Here is a 19,486-nt window from a genome sequence, read left to right on the forward strand (position 1 = left end):
ATATTTCTTGTATCCATTCAACAATATTTATTGAGCACATATTATGTATTAGACAATGTGAAGTTAAAATGGTTGTAAAATCTTTTAAGAAGTATCTCTATTTGGGGAGCTAATATTTGGTGGGGAACACTATACATCAGTTAATATCCAATCACAGGAAAGCATGCAAGCACTAAAATAAGAAAAAGAGAGAATATTTTTGGTGTACATAAAAGGGACATGGAATATAAATGAAGAGAAATTAGCAAATTTAGAAGAAGTGCAAAGTAAGCTGAGGCCTGAAGATCGGAAAGAATCAGCCAGGCAAAGAAAAAAAGTCAGGTAAAGAAAATGCACCTCTGTTTCTTTGTGTGTAGACATGCACCATGAATGGGGCAGAGGGATTTTTGTGTAGGGCCTCTGTTGGTGCCTTTCAACACCACTTTGGTGTATGCACCTTTGTATACCCAAGCCTCAGTGTGTAAGAATCATAGCACCCCCTGGTGGGAAATATATATTATCTCAAAACTGGACACTATCCCTCTGGATGTAAATGATGCAAGTAGAGAGCAAGGGACCATGACTTTGGAAGGCCCAGGGCAGCAAGTCAAACTTTCATGTACCTCTGATGGCCTGAGGTTCTCATTTACAGAACTTCCCCAAGGCTAGTAGATTTACCCTTTGATTCTGAGCTCAAGGTTAGTAGGTTAGGAATTTTCAAACAATCTTCTCCTTCAAGTAAGAGTGCCAGATATAGACAAGTCAACCAACCCACAGAAACTTCTGAATCTAGCTGTATCTCGGCTGTATCCAATTGTGTGCACAGCGTGCACACAAAAGAACAATTCCTGATTTTAGTATTTTTTTTTAAATCAAGAAGTTAGAGTTGCTCTCAGACAAGCGTCAGGGAACAGTGTTTAAGTAAGATTCCACGATTTGTTTTCCAGTTGGAGGCTAGGTCATAACTTACACTCTGTGTGTCCAGAGCACATCCAGGTAGAAAGAAAGGAAACAATCAAAATGGGAACCAGCCAAAAGCACTGTGGCAAACTCACATACTTTATCCACAGGGGGCCCTTCAGGCATTTGGAAACTCGTTTTACTCACAAAATTCTTGGATGTTCTTTTCCCAGCCTACAGAAGAGAAGAGGTAATCAATTCAATTCGTAGAGAAAGCTACTATTCACAGACACATCAACAGAAGCGATGAGGCAGAAGTTTGTTCTGGCGCCATTTATCACGGAGGCACACAGCCCTACCCACCTCCCCCAGGGCCTCTCTGAGAAGTGCTTGGTGCTCATAATGATGACCCTGAGTCCCTAAGAGAAGGTTAAATCATACTCAGTTTCCTCTGGTGAAGAAAGGCATAAATATCTGTAGCAAAATAATGTTTTTTTAAAGATTAGAATGTTTAAAGAGTTAGCCCTGGCTATCCAGAAAGTTCAACTATCCAGGTTCAAATTCACAAGCATATACTAAGTGCCAACCAGGCATTGGGCTAGAAGTGCCACCCTTCATCTCATAGAATCCTTATCAAAATCTGGAGAAGCAGGACTTATTACCCCCATTCCAGACATGAGGACACCGAAGCCCGGTGGGAAAAAGCAAGGCTACTTTTTTTTACTTCTCACTCTTTCTACATCTATCTTCCTCTTTAAAACAACAAAATGCTTCAGGGTTCCAGAGACCTGAGGTCTTACAACAGATACTTAAAACTTTCTCACACTCAATCAGCAGGCAATGTCATCACTAATTGAGAGAGTCTCTTCCCTTTGCGTTTTCACAAATCCTCTGTCAGTATCCTATTTCTGGGTTGGCCTTCCTCTAAGAAATAGAGACTTCTGAAAGCAAAGCTTGAAGCAAGCTGTTAGGTTACTTAGAGCGAAGCATCAGAGGATGCAGCCCCCTTGACATGCCAAAAGGGCTTGGGGGAAGGAAAATTACACTTACGCTTTCCCACGTGTCTTCTCATTTAGTCTGCACAACCATCTTGTAAACGTACATCTAGAAATGTGCATATGTACAGAAAGGCACGTTATAGAATTCACCGATGCTGTGCCAGGCACTATGCCAGCATTATTATCTCTGTTTTGTAAGATACAGTGAGCAGGTAACATGACCCCAAGAAATCTGAGGTGCAGAGAGGTTTAGCAAGTTGCCCAAAATCATAGAACTATGAGGGATTTGCACGCAGGTTGTTTGACTAAGTGCAGTGTCCTTTCCATTACCTTATGTTGCCTCTGAGATTAAGTCCCCAAGCCCCAAAAGGCTAAATCTACCATGTGTGGGAAAGTCCTTCCTGTTTGGGATTTATGGTAAAGAAAAGAGGGTTGACTGTATCTTATCACAGGCTACTGGGGCCACCTAGCTCCCTGAATGGGGTCTCCTGAGTCTTCAAGGCTGTGGGCAGAAGACCTAGTTTTGTGCCTCCTGAAAGCAAGGGAGCCTTGTCACCCAGCCTGGGGACTTAGAACAGAGACTCCCATATACCTGTGGACCTCAAGCATCATCTTGTCTAACCTCTTTGCAACAGTTCAGAGTCCTCTATTGAAGAGCTCTTAGCTGTGAATTCATAACAATGAGACACAGTCTGTCTTTATAGTTCTTATTCTACAGAATGAAACTAGAATTTAAATTTGTCTCTCTATAGGTTCCACCCATTGGCCCAACATTGGGCCCACCCTGCACGGGACTCCCTTTCTGTTAGGAAGGCAGCGGCAGCAAGGCCACAGGCTCCACCTCCAGAGGCACACCTGAGGCCCGGTGGCGGTTTCTGTTCTCCTCGGTGAGCATCAGTGGGTCTTAGACCTGCAGAGCATGAGGCAGCCAGACCGGCACTGAGCCCTGAGATGAGCTAACTGGCCCTCCGCCCCTCTGCACTGGGGCTGAAGGGCAGGCATACGCTCTGGTCAGACTCTCTGAGAAGAACCTCTCCCATCACACAGCACCTTCTCTTCATCCTCAACATTGGTGTCCAGGGCCTTTCTGAATAATTAACCCAAGGGACCTAAAGATCTATTAAAAGCTTAGAAAAATATCTGGGAAGAAATGCCCACTGACTCTATGGTATTATTATTATTACCTGGTAATAGTATCCCAGGGTTATTAGCAGGGAAGGAGGCACTAATGTTCAACAAACACCCCTCATTGCCTTTGATCAACACAAATTTTGCTACTAAAAAAATCTGGGTTTTAATTACAGTCACACCATTAAAGATGACGAGGAGAGAAGGAGGAGGAAGAGGAGAAGGATTTTGTTGATAAGAACACATGAGCAATTGCCGTTTCTACCCTACTTATAAATACCAGGCACACTGAACTGAATGCTTGCAACAACCCTGTGAAGTGCATAATATAATTTAGCCCCATTTTACAGATGAGGAAACTGAGGCTTAGAAAGGTTAAGTAACCTGTCAAGCCTACATAGCCAGTAAATGATAGGATTAAAATCTTGGTAGTCCAAGAGTCCCTGAGCCCCTGCTATTAACCGTTTGTGATATTTCCTGTCAGTGACTTGCTGTGTGAGTTTAGGCAAGACACTCCCCCTCCCTGGTCTTCAATTCCCATAACCCAGGGCTTTCACTGCTCCAGTAGCCCATAGTATTGACTTGAGAGGGGCAGTGGAGGTCCTGAAGAAGCTGCATCTCCCCAACTGGGCAACCCACCCTCCACTTTCCTGCGTATGAATTCCCTCCTGGCTGCCTGGGCAGCTCTCTGGCTCATCTGAACATGCAAATCAGGATTAATTATTCAAGACTGGGCCTACTTTGCATACCAATTCTATTTTCTTCTGTGTGGGAAGGTTCTCACCCTTTTTCACAGTTTAGAATAATGTGTATCAGACCTCAAAAATGAAAACAAGAGTTTAAAAAAAATGGAGGAAGAAGGCCAGTTTCTTTTTCTGGTCGCCTTCCCTGGTGGGGGCTGGGCAGGGCAGGGCTGGAAACCAGCGAAGCAGGGCCTCCTGCAGGCTGGGGTGGTCTCAGCCATTGACGTGGACGAGGGGGGGGGGGCTTGTGAAAGCCGGGCTGGTCGAGACCTCTGAGAATCTTGTGAAAGCTGTGGAGTCTCTCCAAAATAAATGGCAAATCTATGAAATGTGGCATAGAGTTATGGAGTATTTCCCAAGAACCTGAAGTTTACCCCGTGACCCCTGATGAAAAAGTCAAGAATGGCTCAAATCAGAACTATTGTAAGAATGAAGGCCCACCTGCCTCCTGGGCATGCAGGAATGTCAGTGGGAGTTAAGGAAGATGCCCAAGTCAGTGGCCCAAACCTGGGTAAGCACAGTTTACCTGCAACATCTAAAGACCCTGCATCCTTCATTAAGACCAAGGTGGACAAGGGCCCATCTCAGGGGACCCTAGCCTTGACTGTCTCACCTGAGAGTATGTGATCAAAGGGAGATATCTTCAACCATATTTCTGCAGAAGAAATAAAAATGTTACCTATAAATTATACTACTTTACATGACCATACTATAAGAATAACCACACAAAAACAAAGAAGAGGGGGAAGAATAAGTAAAATTTTTATGGGCATTAGTGTTGAGTGTAAGAATAGGTGAGTTTTTTTTTCTTTTTGCTGATCTTCTATATTTTTTCCAGTTTTGCCTTATGTTAAAAAAACACATGAAGTTCACATTAAAATGATTAAAGGTAGGGAACCCATGATTAGCCTCTGAGCACAGAGATACATGGACTCAATCATGATATTAGAAAATAATGAATAAAATTCAGGCTAGTGGGGAGGGCTGGCTACAATGACTTGAATGCAAGCAAAGAGAGGAAACTGGCCAGAGGAGAAAGAGAAGAATGAACCGTGCGCTCAGAGGCCAAGGGCAGAGCCTGTGCTGCCTCTCCTGCCCTGGAAAAAAAAGAGCAAAAAGTCATACCCAGGCTCCTGATCTCCCCCAGGAAACCTTGCAGAGGTCTGTGACATCGCTTTAATGTTCCCAATAAATTCTCCTTTCCTCTAAGTTGGTTTAAGTGGGCGTGGTCTCCTGTAACCAAATAATACCGAAGACAGTGTGAAGCCAGACAGAACAAGTGTGTAATTGAGTGTCTGTGACATCTGAATGAGTGTGGCTGACATCCGAGAAATTATGTGTAACATCTGCATGGGTGTGTTTGTGTAACAAGCTGAGTGTGTGTAACATCCAAGCATTTGTGACATCTTGAGAGAGTGTGTGTGCGAGATCAAAGTCAGTGTGTGTAGCATTGGAATAAGTATGCATAGTTAGCTGGAGTCAATAAATGTTTAAATCTGTGACCTGTCAGTTGTAATTTCTATCAATTTCCTCTCCACAATCTGGTCTTATACTCAGCCCAAGGGTCCCATCTTTGCAAATTTCACCTGGGATCAGGGCAGATTTTCTCTGTACATTTTGTGCCCAGCTTCCTGGGCATTTCCTGCCTGCTCTTCATGCAATGTCAGCTGATTCTCTGCCACCCTTTTGGAAAACTCAAGTTCAAGGCCAAGGACAACTCCCACTTAATCTTAGCATCGGGTCAGGATCTCATCTGATGCTCAAAGCAACCTTGGGTATCATTTGGGCAGAGATAATTATTCCCATGTCACAGATAAGTAAAACTGAGGTCCACAGTGATGAAAAGACTTGTCCAAGTCACACTGGTTAGGGACAGCCAGGATTGGAACACAGCACTCTTGATTCCCGAGCCTGTGTCCTTCCCAGTATGTCACACTCCTCACAAGCAGACTCTCCAGATGTCCTAGTCTGTTTTTCTCAGCTCCAATCTGGTCTCAGTTCATTTCCAATTTTCCATTGAGAGCTCCCAGATGGGCATCCATGGCAACACTGAGCCTCTGGCAGCAGGAGGAACTATAGACCCTGCTTGTTGGTGGCATTCAGCCCACTGGCACAGGGGTTGACACAGGGATGAAGGGCACTGAGCTTGCAAATTGTACAGGCCTACTAGGGAGGCCTCGCACTTGGCTGAGACCTGGAAGAAAAATCTATTGTTTCATTATGTGCTGAGGTCAGTGGAGTCTGTGGCATTGGGGTTGACTTTGCTTTACACCATTTCTTTCCCTGTAGGTTGAATGAGACATGTCTAGCCCAGGGGGCCGTCTGTAGTGACCAGTAAAATTGTATGGGTAATTCCTATTCTATTTACCAAACTATGTCTGCCTTTCCCAGAAGTGAATTCCAACAACTGGGCTTGAAACTCCAGTGAGATTTTCTCTACAAAGGAAACCTTTTGGCTCCAACCTCACCCCACCACCTAGAAATCATACAGAACAGTATCTTCTCTTGACACTTTACTGTGAAGAACTACACAGGGCCTTTCCTGAGAGCGGGATTTTGTGAAAACTATATGGGGAGCATATAAGGAACCTGGTTACGGTTGGGGAGAAGTGGAGAATGTGGAAACGTAAGGACAGCAAGTTGAAAGCTTAGAAGACAAATAGTACCAACATCTCAATTTGAAGATGGCCTGTCCACTCCCGTTCAAAGTGGAGATCCTTGTGGCTAAGCACTGATGAAATTATTTCTGCATGTTGGGCCCAGTTATAAGTAGTTCGTATCCATTAACTCTCTTAATCTCTTTTCTCTCCAGCTCTTGGGCTCACTCCTTTGCACCGATAAAGTAATTCATGGGCTAAGAGATTACTAAAATGACTAAGATGGATAGGTGTAATCATTAGACAGTAAAAAGAGACAAAAAAATGGTCTATGGGGTATCTCGTTTGTGTCATTGACATTAGTTTTGAAAACATTTCCCTGCCCATATTCTCCATAAACTATTTTCAGTGGGCCTATTTTATCCTGGCTGTCTGTCCCCCACTTGGCTAGGAAACCATTGAATGAAAAATGGTAGATTTCTATTAGAAATAGAAGGCAAAATCACAAGCACCACTATTAATGAGGTGATTTAAAAATATATATATTCAATCAAGAGTAATTGGGACTGAGCATAGTAAGTCATGGAAAATTATAAGCTCTGCCCACTCTAGGGCATGACTGACTATTAAAATCTTTTTTACACCATTGCCTACAGAAAGCAGCTAGGCACCATGCCACCAGGGATGTGGCAGCAGAATGGCCTCGTTCCCTAAACAGGCTTTCAAAAAGAGGACAATCCATGGGATTGCTGACTCAAACTTAACCCTTTTATTCCATGCTCAGTGGATCTTTTTTTTTTTTTTTTTTTTTTAAATTTTTTTTTTTTCTTTTTCATTTTTCTGAAGCTGGAAACAGGGAGTGACAGTCAGACAGACTCCCGCATGCGCCCGACCAGGATCCACCCGGCACGCCCACCAGGGCGATGCTCTGCCCATCCTGGGCGTCGCCATATTGCGACCAGAGCCACTCTAGCGCCTGAGGCAGAGGCCACAGAGCCATGCCCAGCGCCCGGGCCATCTTTGCTCCAATGGAGCCTTGGCTGCGGGAGGGGAAGAGAGAGACAGAGAGGAAAGCGCGGCGGAGGGGTGGAGAAGCAAATGGGCGCTTCTCCTATGTGCCCTGGCCGGGAATCGAACCCGGGTCCTCCGCACGCTAGGCCGACGCTCTACCGCTGAGCCAACCGGCCAGGGCTCAGTGGATCTTTTTGACAAAAACAATCAGGAGTTAACTCCTCAACAGCAAGCCAAGGGATGGCTTATTCACTTGGAAAAAAAAACCACTTATGGAATATACGTATTGAGCACCCACTATGCACTTCTGCATCAGGTATCCCATTTCTTTTAATTCTCAAATGAATATATAGCCCATTCCATTCACCCCTTTTTCATAAAGGCAGGAACTGGAGTTGAGAGAAACCAGGCCGGTCTGCCCCCAGACCTCTGCGGGCCAGCGGCAGAGCTGCGGGTGGATGTTTGACTCTGCTCCCAGCACCCTTCTCAGGACCCCACAGGTACCTCGTCTGCCTGTTCTGCATACCCCAGCCAGGGTTCAGTCAAGACCACCAAACCTCAGTTAATCACAACATCTGACAGCTGGAGTTTTTCTTTAATATTTCTCCCCATTTTGTTCAGAATTAAAAAGAAAACCTTTCTATTTCAACTTTGGTAGTTGAAAAGTTTGGAACGATGTCCAGATCTGTTCTCTGTACTGGCCCATTCAGACAGCATAGAGAATAGGCATCTTTTTAGGAAGGAACTATTGGCAGAAATGATCTTTTTGAACACATTGTCACTGTCCAGGACTAGGATTGGTGGGAATCCCGGAGCCCTTGAATGTTTAAGCTCTCTTATCTGGCCTCCTCTTCTTACCATCCCTAACTTTGCCCCTGTCCCCATCATATCAGATATTAGGACCCTAAAAGAGGCAGGGGTGTGACTGACTTAGATACGGTCTGATCCTAGCATATGTTTTCTTTTATATTAATAAATTCTTTTTTTTTTTTTTTTTTTTTTTGCATTTTTCTGAAGCTGGAAACAGGGAGAGACAGTCAGACAGACTCCCGTATGCGCCCGACCGGGATCCACCCGGCACACCCACCAGGGGCGATGCTCTGCCCACCAGGGGGCGATGCTCTGCCCATCCTGGGCGTCGCCATGTTGCGACCAGAGCCACTCTAGCGCCTGAGGCAGAGGCCACAGAGCCATCCCCAGTGCCCGGGCCATCTTTGCTCCAATGGAGCCTTGGCTGCGGGAGGGGAAGAGAGAGACAGAGAGGAAGGCGCGGCGGAGGGGTGGAGAAGCAAATGGGCGCTTCTCCTGTGTGCCCTGGCCGGGAATCGAACCCGGGTCCTCCGCACGCTAGGCCGACACTCTACCGCTGAGCCAACCGGCCAGGGCATTAATAAATTCTTAATATAAGTCTATTTATTGTGTTATATCTTATGTTCCATTTAAAAATAAAAGAGGAAAAATAAAAATCCTATTCAGTGAAGTATTTGATTAGCTAGGATCTATTTTGTCAAGGTGAGAGGCCACGTTACATGATGAAAAAAGAACTCTAACTCAAGCATTAGTTAATAAGGGTTCTAGTCTCAAATTCACTGTCTCTTATACATGTCACCATAGAACATTTATTTAATTTTTGTGGGCATCAATTTCTTCAACTTCAGGTAGAACTAAAGTTACTTACCTACTTCACAAGATAGTTATGAGATCAAGTAATGAGTATGAGAAGATGTGGAACATTTAAAGTGCTGTAAAAATTATATGTGTCTTATGCTTGTGACTTAGCCCAGCAGTTTCCTGATCTCTGATACATGTCATTTAAACATGAGCAGGACCATAAATGGGGCAGCATGGAAAGAGCACAATCTTTGGGATCAGATTGGTGCTGGTTCAAATGTTGAATCTATCACTGGCTAGTTGAGTGCCCTTGAACAAATTAATTATGTTTGCTGAGTCTCTGGGTTTTTTTTTCATCTATAATGTAAAAATAGCAAGACTTTTGTTATTGAGTTGTGGAGAGGACTACAGTCGCATGCTGGTAAATGTTTAACCACCAACTTTCTGAACTACAAAAAAAAGCCCTGGTTGGTAGCATTTGCCTATTCCTGTGGTGTAAATACTCTCACTGCAGCTGGAATCAAGTTACCGACATGGCGTCACAGGACACTGAGTTGGGAAGTTGTATACACTTGGCTTTTGCAAACCAGCCTGAGCCAGAGCTGCCAGTCCACCTCTCAGATTATATTAGTTAATAAATGGAGAGCCCTAGGACAAGTTTATCATTTACAAGAAAATCAATATATGTACACTGATTTTCTTTTGCTTGGGTCCTGTCCTCCAAGGCTCAGAATCTGCAGCAGACGCAGGCAACCTGGGGGAGGAAGAGTAGAATCTACAGAAAGATACATTTCTGTGGTAAAGAAAAAAGGAGGGGCACCTTGGTACTGCAGTGGGGACCAGATACCTAGAGGAAGATCATCAGCAGAAAAAGGAGGAATCCTTCCAGCAATCCATAGAAACACTGAAGAACTGGAATTCCTACCTAGTTTCGGTATCATCCAGATTCTCTTCGGTCCACCATCACCTAGGTAACTGGCGCAATGTGGGATTAGTTGCCTGGCAACAATGCGCATCTCTCTACTCCTGTATATATCCATATGCCTGACCTCTGATGTCATTCCCTCCTCACAAGCCACTGCCTGTCCCAGAAACACATATCTCCACTACCACCCCTAATCCCTGGGCAAGTCAGCTCCCAGGCTCATTTAACCAGAGTACACTTGCCCAGAAATCCATGAGTTTGGAAGAAAAGCACCAAAAACAAAGAGCCTGGGTCAGGAGTCATGAGCCTTAAAGTCTAGTCTCAGCTCCACACAAGACTAGCAGCTATGGGACCTTGGGCAGGTTACTTGACTTCTCTGAATTTTGGAGGTTTTTTAATCCTCCAAATGGAGACTACCTTCTCATCTGTGCAATGGGGATTTTTCTTTCATCTGCAAAACAGGGAATTATAATGCCTGCTGGGCCAACACACAGAGCTGTGCAGGGGTCCGTGTGCGTGAAGAGTCCTCTGATATACATCACGTGCAAGGGGAGATGAGGTGGTCATTACAGTCACCAGCACTACTGGCATCATTAGGCTTCCAGCCTCTTCAGAGTTCCCCAAAGCTATGCTGAAACCTTGGCACCAGGAAACCAAGAGACGAGTGAAGCCAAATCGCTTCCAGGACAAAGCAGGTGACATGTCCTAATGGATTCTGAAGAGGGTTTATGCTCCTGCCCTTAACCATTGTAGAGCCATTTGTACAGGCAGCCCAAATCCCACCCAACAGCTCTCTCTCTCCTAGAAGAAAATTGGCAGCTCTGGGAAGTGAGAAGCTCTCAGGTTGGACTTGATTAGGGACCAATTTGGGACTGTTAACCGAGCCTCCAGTATCATCTCAGCCAATTACTGGCCCAGCCTGGCCTGCAGCTGGCTGCTCCCTTCCTAGCTGGACACTTTTATTTCCAGCAGAGCTCTCCCTGCACCTGAGACGAGAGACCAGCATGACTGTGTCCCATTAAAAAGATGGAGAGAGAAATAACTCACTCAGTAAGGTAATGGTGTGGGTGGGGATTGAGCTGGAGCTTTAATTAAAAAAAAAAAGAGTTCTCTATAAACAGTCTTGTGCCTTGCATGTAATAAGTATGGGAATTTATAAACTCTCCCCAGCTATGGGGCTCTGATGACTATTAAACTTCACATCTGGCAGAGGAATTTCAGCCTTATGGGCTAACTGTGCTACTCTACCTCTGCCAAGGCAAACAGGCTGGCAACCCTGGAGGGAGGCCGGGGAAATGGGGCTGAGACTGCCCCCCACCCCTTCAAGAGCTCCTGGGGTCAAGCTAGCCCCCAAGCAGTGCTGGCCCTTAGTAAGACCAGAATGGGCCAAAAGGCTCTCCTTTCTGCTCCTTTCCTGGCCTCTGCAGGAACCTGGCACTCACTCCTGCCTCCCTCCAGTCAAAGCATTGCTCACAGGAATGCAAGCAGGAAGGGTCAAATCTCAGAATAAAGTGTTACCTCTTCCCTAGGGGGCTGGTGTTGTCTTGTATATTTAACAGCCCTCACTTGTCAGCATGGCATTCAATGTCCCCCACCATCTGGCTCATCTTATGTCATTCATTGACACTCTGCTTCCCACTTAGCCCTTCCTGCACTCACCACACAGTCTTTGGCCTTTAAGTTTCTGCTTTTGCTGCCCCCTCTGTCCCGATGCCCACTCCCTTATATTCTTGCCCAATGTAGAGTGGTTGTTAAGGTGCATGGACCCCAGGGTCAACCTAGACTTTGAATTCCAGTTCAACAGTTATTTTGCTTTGGGTAAATTTAACCTGTTAATAATACTTCAGACTCCTTCACTATAAATTGAAAATTCTGCTACCTACATCATAGGGTTACCATGAGGACTAAATGAGCATATGTATGTGCACATGTATGTGTGTATGTGTGCGTTGTGTTTGGCACATAGTCAGCATTATATAGCTATTTGTTATTATTATCCTTTTAAGATAAAAGTCAACAAACATGACCTACAGGCCAACTCCATCATTCATCTGTTTTTAATTTATTTATTTTACTTTTCCAAATCTTACTTATTTTAATAATTACAGTTTTATTATGGGAGCACAGCCATAGCCATTGTTTATTATTATCTATGACTTCTTTCCTTTTATGAGGGTCATTTGTGACAGAAACTGTGTCACAATGGCCCCAAGAGCCTAAACAACTTACTGTCTGCCTCTTTACAGAACAATTGTGTTGACCTTACTTGAAGATTCAGTTAGGGAAGCTGACACCCGTCAACCTCAAGTGGCACTGGGCACCATCCTTTCTGTCCCAATGCCCATCTCTCATGCTCTCCCCTTTGCACACTCACCGCAGTGCCGCAATGATCTGCTGGGATGTCCACTTCCTCCATTGGACTGAGAGCTTTCAAAAGAAGGAAACACATCTTCTTCATGTGTTTTTCTCCCATAAGTCATACCAAATAAATGATAACTAATCGATGAGCTAGGGAGGGATTACAGTTGATCCCTGGGCCACAAAGACTCAAGCACAAATCTAGTAAATGGGATCATGCTCCCTGTTTGGACTGGGGTGGACTCAGGTCACCAAGTGAGAATTCCTGTGACATTTACAGGAAAAGCCTTAGCCTTTCCTGATTCTTGTTCATGCTTCCCAAGATGGAGCCATTTTAGAGTGAAATAACCTCACAAATATGAGTTAATGGGGGAGAAGGAAGAACAATCTCGCTAGTCACACACAAATTTTTATTATTCTTACTCTGGAGTTTCAAAATTTCATTTATCCAACATCATTCCCTAACCTGAGAATAGTGCTCAGAAGCGGCTCACCAAGTCATTCACATGAGCTGGAAGGGATGGGTGCTGAGGAGGCAAGAATGGGGCTGGGGATCCAAGAAACGCAACCAGAAATTACATTCCCAAGTCATAGGGCCGCTGAGAAAGTGGAAAGATGGCCAAGGCTGAGGTTATCTAAAACTTTCTTCTCCTTAGCCTTTAGTCAAAAAAAAGAAGGACATCTAAGCTGGAAGATAAAGTGGCAGAAGAAAGGACTCCATGACCTTGATGAACACCTAATGTCACATTCATATAAGCAAGAGCTACTAACTCACAGCCTTGAAATAAATTATTGTCTTGACAGCAGGTATGGAAAGTCCTCTATCTGCCACAGAAAGAAGGAAGGGATTTAGTGAGGGGCAGGTGAACAAGCACAGATGAAAAAGGAACCCCCGTCCCTGCCTTCAGGGAGTTCATCATCTAATGAGAGGTTAAAACCAGTAGGACTATAATCATCCTTGTAAACTTGAGTGAAAACCCAATCAACAATGTGCACAGTGAACCCCAGAGACTAAGTCAGTTCCTATTACTGTGAAATCTCAGTTTAACCAAAGATTCCCAGCCAGTGACGCACTGACTGTAAGCAATATTTGAAACAATAAAACCTCCTGTAACAGGGAAAGAATTCAAAAGAAGCCCTTGGGGTCTTTGTAAAAAGGTTTGGCCTATATAAACACTTGCTGTGTAATTGAGTACCCAAGAACGCCGGGCAAAAGATGAGGTGGCATGTAACTTTGACAAAGTTACCAAGAGGACCAGAGGCAACAAAATCCCAGAACTGAAAGATACCACCAGGGCAGCAATTTTTGAAGCGTATTCTTTGAGTTGTTTCTAGATATTTTACAGAGGACTTGGTAAGTAGGGATCTTTACAATAGAATCTTTGGCATGTTCTTATGCAGTATCACCCTTAGAAAGGGATAAAATATAGGGCATTTCTTAAATATCTTACATGCATTTGATAAGAAAACATTTTTTCTAGTTTCACTCAGATCTCATGTTCTGCAAAGCACAATTAGGGAAACGATAAAGGCGTTGGTAACACTGTATGTGATCTGAGGAAAGATTGGCTTATCTTTTTTGCCAGTGCCCAGGACAGAACCTGGCACAAAGTGCTTAGAAAATGTTAATGGAATGGAATTGACCTAAGTAAGAAGCTGACCTCCAAGCTTAAATCACAGCTACATAATAACCTCAGTCCTCTATAGACTTCCCAGAGCACAGAGAAAGTAGAGAGAAGTTCAGTGAGGATGCTTCTCCAGTCTCCAGATTTCAAGTAAACTCAGTTTCATCTGAAATTAGCAGGCACTCCTGGCTGCTAATCCTTCAAAGACTGTTTTAGCAGAAATACCTGGGCCCGATAATAAATAAGTTTCTAGTAATCTCATGAACAAAATTCAATAACATTCTTGTTGTACCCTTACATATACTATTAAAGTTCCTGAAAATTATAGAAATAATTTTATCAGCTGCATTAATTTCCTCTTGAAACATCTCAATGTATCAACTCGAAATGAAGCATCAGAATCTTGCAATTGCATTTAAATATGTTAATAATCACAAGTAAACAAACCCAAGGCTGAAAATGTCTTCAAAAAAATGGAGGACAGGTTGTTGGAGGCTCACAGCACAATGTAGGATAATTGTGGGCTAAAACAACCTTGGGAACAGGCAGAAAATTGACAACATCAATTACTTATAAAAAAGGAAAAAAACAATCAAATGAGAGAGTTTTCTAGTAAAGGGTTAGAAAACATAATGGAAATTCCTTTGATGAGTAGTACTATTTTTACACCTTTAGTAGACAGAGCTCCTTTCTGAAGAAATACTATAAACCCACTAGTGGCAAAGAACAAAGCAGAGAAGGAGGATTCAAAAAACATTTAAAAATGATTACAACTCACCCTTCTCTCGCCTTTCCTTTGTGTTCTAATGGTATTAGTTTGCAAGGGCTGCCCTACCACCGTGCCGCAGATTGGGGGACGTAAACAACAGAAGTATATTTTCTCACAGTTCTGGAGGGCAGAAGTCAGAAATCAAAGTGTCGGCAGGGCTGGTTTCTTCTTGGCTTGTAGATGGCTCTCTTATTCCTGTGCTTTCCCGTGGTCTTCCCTCTGTCTCCATCTGTATCCTATTTGCCTCTTCTTATGAGGATATCAGTCATATCAAATTAGGGCCCATTCTAAAAACTTTTTTTAATTTAATTATCTCTTTAAATACCTCACTTCAAATCTGATCACATTCTAAAGTACGGGTTGGAGGAATAAGATTTCAACTTATGAATTTGGGGAAACATAAGTCAGCCTAGTACACACTAATCTTCTCTTCCTCCATTTTTTAAAGGAGAGACTATCACTGCCTTAAAATTTTTCCTCTTAAAAATGTACATTTATACTCCCTAAATCTGACCCTCATATCAAATGATCAGATTATAAATGTGTCTGCCGGTTTTATCTCCTGCATTTCTCTCTAACCGCTTGTCCCCAAGTCCTCATCAACCTTCACCTTAGATTCTCACAGCAGCTTTATTTCCTGAATTCCTCCAACATCTAGCAACCAGAGTGACATTTCTACATAAAAATCTTATAGCTGCTTCTCTGTTTAAATTTTTTCTGGATATTTAAATATTACAAATTCTAAAAAACTATAAATTACACTCCTGTGGATTTACCCAAAGGAAAGAAACAGAAAATTATACAAGTATGTACTTGCAAGAAGATGTTTGTTACAGAATTCTTTTCAAAGGAGATGATCGAAAATCACTCAAATCCCCAATAATAGAAGACTGGATAAATGAAATCTAGATGTGCATCTCTGCGATAGAATACCATGTCGTCATAAAAAGAAAGTCAATTTAAAAAGCTTGTTTTCTATTAATTTTTTAAAAACTAAATAAAGTAATGGTGTATATAATATGTTGTTATTTAGGATATAGATGAATGAAAGATGAATAGATTGAGAAATGGATGGATAGATAGATAGATAACACACACATATATAAACAGAATTCTGCACAGACATAGATCAAATTGTTACCAGTGGTCATCTTTGGCGGTATTGCAAGTGTTCTTTTTAAATAGCCTGTATTATCAAATTCTTCAAAAATAAATGTATATTGGTCATGTAAGAAAGAAAGTTTTTAAAAGCAAAACTCTGCTAGTTCCCTATCTCACAGATACAGGCTTAAGCTTCTTATCCTGATATCCATAGGTCTTTGCCCTGGAACTAGACTACTTTTCCAGGTGCACCTCCTGTTACCCCAGATCACCATCACCCTACCCCTCCCTTCCCTCTTCTCCTAGCATGTGATGCTATCTCTTATTTCTGTGACTTTCCATGTTTTTCTCTCTAATAAATTGCCTTTCCCCACACTTTTTGACTGACAAACTCCTATTCACCCTTCAAAATGCATATTTAATATCACCTACTCCTTAAGACATTATTGCTCCCTCTTCTGGATCCCCACAGTTCCCGTTTGTTTCTCTCACAGTATATACCTTCTTCCATCTTAATTAATTTTTATGTTCCTTTTACAACTGTGTGGGAATGTCAAAGATATATCTGGGATCTTAGGAATTAAAGAGCCCCTTGAGAAGTTTGCCCCCACCACTGACGTAGTATCCTCGCTATAACAGAGTGGGAGGACTAATGGAAGTCTTTCGAACTCAGATCCAGTCCCTTCCTTAGGGCAAGCTTTTCCTAACCATCCCTACCCTTGCCTCAAGCTAGGTCAGTTCCCCCATTATATTTCTCCACTGTTCCCTCCACTGATTACTGGCCATCCCCCACCCCCTTGATGCTGTCTTCTCTGTCAGGGAAGGATACATGCAGGCTCAATGTGCTTTCTAACACATCCCCAGTGCTCATTACTCAAACATTTCTAAAATAAATGAATAAATGAGTAGCGTGTCCAGCCTAGTGACTGACCCACAATAGCCTCTAGGCAATATGTTCTCATCCCCTTGCCTTTGCCTGGTATTATAAAGTCTGAATAGTCTCTACTATATATGTTCTGTGCCTAAGAAATCCCCACTTTCTACAGGAGACCCTAGAAGAAATCACATCACTGTTCTCTTGCAGAATGATTTTGAAATATTTTCACCAAAGATGTTTTTTGAGCCTTGAAGAAGCTCTGGCTCATGCTTCATAATGGGCTGTGATATTTCTCTGAGTCTTTATGGCTTTTCCAGGAAGGACCCTGTTAGGACCATTAAGAAAAGTGTGGACAAGAATATATGCATTGAAAAAAAAAAAGAACCAGAAAGAAATATAATGAAATGTTAAGCATGGCTTTTTTAGGGTGGTTTGACAGTCAAAGATCTCCTTCGCCATACTTTTCTGTAATTTCTAGATCTTTCTACATTGAACATGTATTATAATAATAAAATAACATTATTTTTAAGAAAACTAAAACAGTCCTTGTATGTCTGCAATGACACATAAGTAAATCTCCAATTGCATAGACACAGACATAATTCCACATCTGGGGAAAGTAACCCCTAATTGAACAGCCAAGCAGGAGGCAAAGGGAGTACAAGTGGCCTTGGTCAGTCTCCTTCTCAGGTCACGGGACACTTGCCTATCTGGACACAGGTCAGAAAACCTGGACCGAATAAGCCAGATTTGGTCCCTCTGCCCAGGAAATCTCCACAGGTCTCAGGAAGAAAGTCTCTGAGCCTCCGGGGTCAGAGTCAGAGCTCAGGGTCTCTGCAAATATTTAAGAACAATTTTCCTGGCCTCTACCCTTAGGTTGTTTGTTTTGGTTTCATTTGTTTTGTTTTGTTTTGCCAGACTAAACCCCCTCACTTGAATCTACTTTTTTATATGACCTTATTTCCATCACTTTGGTCACGTTTGTTTGGGATAGCTCCCCATATCAACTCTCTCCTTAAAATAGGCCTCCACATCTGTCTTGACCTTGACAAGCTGTATTAGGGCCCTCACCTCCCTTGTTTGGAACACAATACATTAAAGACTCAGCTACAATGGAGAGCTGGTCTGGAACCCATCTGTTTGGTTTATATCCCAGGTCTATCACTAACTGTGTGACATTGACCAAGCACTTTGACATCCCTGTTCCTCAGAGAAAATGGTGATAGCAACAGTAAGACATCAGAATAGCTGGGAGGGTTAATGCAGAGCGTTTGGAACAGTGCCTTGCTCAAGAAGTACTACAAGGATTGGCTGTTATTATTGTGACCAAAATTGCACTGCTTGTCATTTGGGGGATTTTTTTGTTGTTGTTTTTGTGAGGAGAGGGGAGTTAAGCCCCCCCCCCCCAGATCTTGGACTTCCCCATATTGCAATTGTACTTTTGGATTTTGAACCTAGAGGCAAAAAAATGAATTTGCATCTTTCCCAAAGAAAGTTCAGAGAGACAGTGAGAGAGGGGCAGAGAAAGAAGAGTGGCGGAGAGAGACAGAACAGACTGAAGCCGCTAGGCTGGTTTCCGGAGTGAGGGCCGTGGAGAAAGCTGTTCACTCCTGGCTGCTGCTGCTGCTGCTGCCGTTTTCCCCTTGTGGGTCTTTTCTTTTCATTTGTGTTCATGCTTCCCCCTCTTGTGGCTCATCAGAAAATTACAGGTGCTCAAAGCCTTTCAATGGATTTCAAAACTGGTGAACACTGAAGGCTGGCAGTTCTGCCCAAGGCCGCTGGGCCACAGCCAGGGAGGGGTGGTGGCCAGGCTGTGTAAGAGCCACACGCGTGCCCTGCTCCTTATCCAAGGGTCATGTGAGAGAAAGGACCTGCTGCTTTCATGAATCATTAAAAGGGTGGGAGCGGGGGAAGCTCCAGGAAAGAGTGCCAGTTCCTCTCGGGAAAGCCCCCAAAAGGCAGTTTGTTTCTTTGTTTGTTTGTTTGTTTGTTTGTTTGTTTTGGAGGGAAAGTACACTCATTTGGGGACAGACCAGTAGGAGAGAAAATCTGACAAGCCCAAAGGAAGCTCCATGCCTTCACTCACCCTACAACCTCCACCAAGTGCCCATGCTTCGAGAACTAGGGTAAATGTCACCTCTTCATGGTACTTCTTACCGAACCTTCCCCAGACTCTCAACTCCAGGAGCAGAGTTTTCTCTTCTCCCTCCCGATAGCACCTATTAATCGAGGGCTCTAATGTGACACCGGTCACATCTGCTTTCTGTTGCAAATGTATGTGTCCTTAAGACAGTGGTGAGGACAGGGAAGAGGCTGGGTTTGTTTATCTACAATGACCCAGCCTCCAGCAGAAGGCCTGCTGTGTAGGAGGTGCTCAGACAAGGTTCAGTGAATGCTCTTTGGTCAGGTACTTGGATGTGTGATCTCACCTATGACCAATGTCTCCATTCCATGACCGACAGAGGGGCCAGGTGAGGCTGGATCTGAGGGAACAGTAGTCCCAAAGTGTATTCATTCCTGTCCATGAGGACTTCCCAGACAAAGACACTTACAGTTATCTATGTCTCCACTTTAAAGGTGTGGCCCACCTGTTTTGGAGACGTGTTTAAATAATCTCTGCAAAACTTATTTTCAAATGATTCAGAAGAAAAGAAAGAAAAGGAGAGGGAGGGGAGGAGGAGTCAGAAGAAGGAAGAAGAGGAGAAAGAGATGAATACAAAGAAGAGAAAAAGGAGAAGGGAAAGAAGGAAGAGGGAAAGAAAGGAAGCAGTAGTAAATGTCACTGTTGGTGACTTTAGTGGCAGGCTACATGGATAATCATTGGACCTTTCTTTCCACTTTCTGTAGTTTTGAAATTTTTCAAG

Source organism: Saccopteryx leptura, chromosome 1 (genome assembly GCF_036850995.1).
Source record: "Saccopteryx leptura isolate mSacLep1 chromosome 1, mSacLep1_pri_phased_curated, whole genome shotgun sequence".
Lineage (NCBI taxonomy): Eukaryota > Metazoa > Chordata > Mammalia > Chiroptera > Emballonuridae > Saccopteryx > Saccopteryx leptura.